General features: G+C 47.5%; 1 long non-coding RNA gene across 1 annotated transcript; it reads left to right on the forward strand.

The window, feature by feature from the left end:
• The first annotated feature begins 2,298 nt into the window (after nt 1-2,298).
• Nucleotides 2,299-3,655, forward strand: LOC123089899 (uncharacterized). The gene is made up of 2 exons (XR_006442410.1): nt 2,299-2,358; nt 3,254-3,655. It is a non-coding gene; the product is annotated as an uncharacterized lncRNA (long non-coding RNA).
• The last annotated feature ends 369 nt before the right edge of the window (nt 3,656-4,024 follow it).

Genomic DNA, 4,024 nt, shown 5'->3' on the forward strand with positions numbered 1-4,024 from the left:
AATTCAAGGAGACTTGCACTAAATAAGAAGTCAAGGCAAGGTTGGAGAAAATGAAGGTGCTCCAGGCCAGGAACACACCTCCCCACCGCCTTAGAAGCCGTGGTTACGAGAGGAAGAGGCACATATGGGCCAAGGAGGACGCTGAACGTGAAAGTCATGGAATAACAGACCCCTTGGCGGAGTTCAGCGACCCGCTGGAGCGTGACTGGATCAGGGCCCAGTACAAGTGGGACTGCGTCAAAAAGATCTTTTAGACGGACCTGAACACGAGAGAGTTCATGACACTTCTGGTAATTGTTATGTTACCCCATTATCATATTAGCTTCCAATCAATTCGACTACAAGTTTTGGCACATTAGTAAACCATCCACGTTCCTTTTGTAGAAAGAGAAGCATCAAAAGGCAACCGAAAGTGATGAGTCGTCACAGTCATCGATGAGGCCCAAGTGGCACACCCCATTCAAGCGGGCCAAGAACATAATGAAAAAGGTCCCGGAGAACAAACCGCCATCCTATGGACGTGTGCACGGCATCGGAGATGGCACCTCGTGGAAGATGTGCTACCGCGAGGAGCAAGAAGAAATAAGGAACAGACGGTTGCTCAATCATCATACCATCGACGAGAAGGTCGCAATTGCGATCAATAAGACCAAAGATGAGACCAAAGAAGGGTTGCTCGGGGTAGGCAATGCAGTGATCAATGACGCGGTTGCTGGTGTCATGGCTAACTTCCAATCTTCAATTATTACCAGCTTAATTCCGGCAATTATCGATTGGTCGAACAGCAATCCAAATAAAGGGCCAGAGGACTTTCCCCTTCCCAGCCACGTCAGGAGTAATTTGGTGAACATCAAACCACCAGCACCTTTTCAAGCAACCGCTAAATATCCCGCTCCTGTTCATCGTAGCCCGACCTCCGTCTCTGGCATGCTTGACGAACCTTTGTTTATGGTGAGCTTGATGCCCTCATGGTAATTACGGGTCATACCCTTTTCACGAGCATCTCTATAGTCTTCCATTTCAGTTGCCTTTAGGATGTTTGACGTCACAGTCATGTCTTCTTCGTAGGCCGATGATACCCTATGCACTCTACTCTACGACATCAAGGGCCAGAAGGTGGCCGTGGGAAAGGCAGCGGTCATGAAGCCAAAGGACCGCATGTTCCACAACCAAGAGATGCCTGATGGCGTCTTCAAGGTTAACGTGGCCAATGTCTTAGCGGGCTTCAAGGATTTACCTCCTCCGGTACCACTCGATGACGAGGAGACCCCTAAATGGATTGGCGCATGCAAGAGTTGGTACTTTCCTTGGCCAAAGACTCTTCTTCGTGTCGAGGCGCCCATTATCACACCAACGACAACTTCTCAAGAAGGTATGAACACCACCCCACCTACCAAATTACCTGCACCTGTCGTGGTGTGTGATAGCAGACAACGCGAGGCAGAGCCTCCATTAGTGCCAGATGACGTTGCCCTCGTTGTCTAAGAAACAAATGCTGATGATTTTATGGAGGAGGATGATGACACTCTCAACTATATAAATACCTCCTATGACGATGGAGAATTGATGGCTCGTAGCTATAAGCATGGAGATGATCACTTGATGCTGCCTGATTTTCCGAAGCCAGAACGTCCTATGGCGGAATGCAAAAAGTCTCTCTTTATGCTATCCTCACAGGAGATGCCTCCAAATGCCGCCTCTACCCAGCAACAACCCGAGGGCTGTCCACTGATTAGCCCGACGACACTGGGGTGGTGGTTAGGAAAGGTATGGTGGGCTCACTACCGCCACCCTCCAAAAAGAAAAGGAGGAGACCAGATAGGAAAGGCCCTAAAGGTGCTAGAGCTGCTTCAACCAGCCAGCTGCCTCTGAAGCCCTGGGTGGTAGACAAAAAACCTGTCGAAGGTGCAAAGCGTTTCCATGTCGCCGGCTACCCGATCCTCCCTGCGAAAGCGCTAGAGCACATACAGAACAATGATCTAAGAACACTCCATGAAGATGTTCTGGCCAGAGAGAAAAGCCTTCTCATCGCGGAAAAACAAGGATACCCGCACCAGGCGGGAAGTTGTATGTCGAGAGATGGACCATAGATAAGTTCATCCTGCGATTTGACTACATCTACGACATGTTCCACATGACCAAGCTGGATTTCCAGTTCGTCCACATGTATGCGCCTTATCTCAACTACTTCATTAGGATCGAGAACATACAATATATCTGCATCGCGGACCCATACTATATGCACGAGAGCCTCTTGGCAGTCTGCAAAGAGCACCGTGACTATGCGAGCAAGTACATCAGCAACTTCATGATCGCTACTAAGGACAAGGAGGCGATTCTCCTGCCTTATCATCCCACGTAAGTCATCCACGCATATCCTTTCGTAAGTCCTAATTGGAGGTGTATTTAATTTGCGTAGCGGGGGGGGGGGTGCATCCTCATCATTCTGCACTCAGAATACTCCCATGCTATGTACTTGGACTCATCGAAGAACATCAAGAAAAAGTATTACACGCACATAAAGTGTGTTCTTGATAGTGCCCTGTTAACCTTTAGCCTGTTTAGTGGATATATCAAGGTGAAAAGTACAGGAAGAACGGGCTAGTTTTCAACCATCAAACCGACTTTTGCTGCATCCAGCAACCGTACACCAGTACGGCTGATGGATTCTACCTCATGCATCACCTGCTCGAGTACAGAAGGGGAGAATCAACGCCTTCGCATGTGAGCTACTACCAACAATGTCGAGATTGTCAACTAGGCCACAAGCATAGGAAAGACACCAGATCATCGAATGTGAGCTGAGTTTTATCATGTAAAGTGTGAGCTTGCCCAAGTGGTCATGAAACAGGTCCTCGGACCAACTAGGATGTTCTACCATGGTACAATCATGCGGGATGATGTCCGCGCACTGCTACTCGCTTAGCGTCTGGACCTGAAGCCTTTCAAGAAGCTCGGGTGCTTCCTTCCTGACTATGAAGATTGGAACAGTGACATGGAGGACTGATTGTCGATGAAAATGTGTCACTACTATCTTTCTATGGCAAAACTTTGAATTTATGCATGGCAAAACTATATCATGTAATTAAACCGTGGTCCTGAACTAGCGTAGATCGCTCTAGTTAATTAGTTTGGCTATGAGCAACTTCATTATTTATGTTTACTATAGGTTGTATTTTGCTAATTATGCCCTTTGTTTACTTAACTACATTATGTTGCATATTATCGTTCAATTCATCAACTAATGATGCAGGTACATAGACCAGAGATGGCGAAGGAATACTACGCCGTGTTTGTTGGGAGGGTTGCAGGAGTCTACGACCACTGGCCAGATGCTCAGTCCAAGGTGGACAAGTACCCGGGTGCTAGCCACAGAGGGTTTCACAGCAGAGACGAAGCAAAAATTAGTTACTTGAGGTGGACGCTCCGGCAAGAGCGGGGGCGGAACTGCCGGTGCGTCAAGTACTACATAGTCGCACTGTTGCTCATGCGTGTCGCTCTTCTCTTCTACGTCATGGTTTAGATAGAGATGATGAAACCTGTGTGTCTGCCATGACCATGCAGTTGAACATATTCAAGACATGACATGGCTTGTGTATCGCTACTTTCGCGATGTGATGATATTTGTGTTGAATGATGATGATGATGGTATGAAGGACTACTGTATGTGTATGATATGATGACAATAGTGTATGGTTATTATGAACTGATGAAACTACTGTATTGAGCCTGCACAAATACATCACAAATACGTAGAGGGGGTATGAATCTGTGAAAGCAAGAATACTAGTAGTAGCGCTGGAGTGCATCTAGCAACATCCTGGCATTAGCAGCAGCGCTTCCTTTGCTGCAGTGCTATAGATAGGTAGCAGTAGCGCTGCCCTGACCAGCGCTACTGCTAACCATACTTACGAGTAGCACTGGTCAGGGCAGCACTATTGATACAACCTCGCTATAGCGCGTTAGCAGTAGCGCTGGACCCAGCGCTACTGATATAGGTATTTCAAGCGCTACTAGTAGGCTT

This window comes from Triticum aestivum, chromosome 1B (genome assembly GCF_018294505.1).
Source record: "Triticum aestivum cultivar Chinese Spring chromosome 1B, IWGSC CS RefSeq v2.1, whole genome shotgun sequence".
NCBI classification, from domain to species: Eukaryota; Viridiplantae; Streptophyta; class Magnoliopsida; order Poales; family Poaceae; genus Triticum; species Triticum aestivum.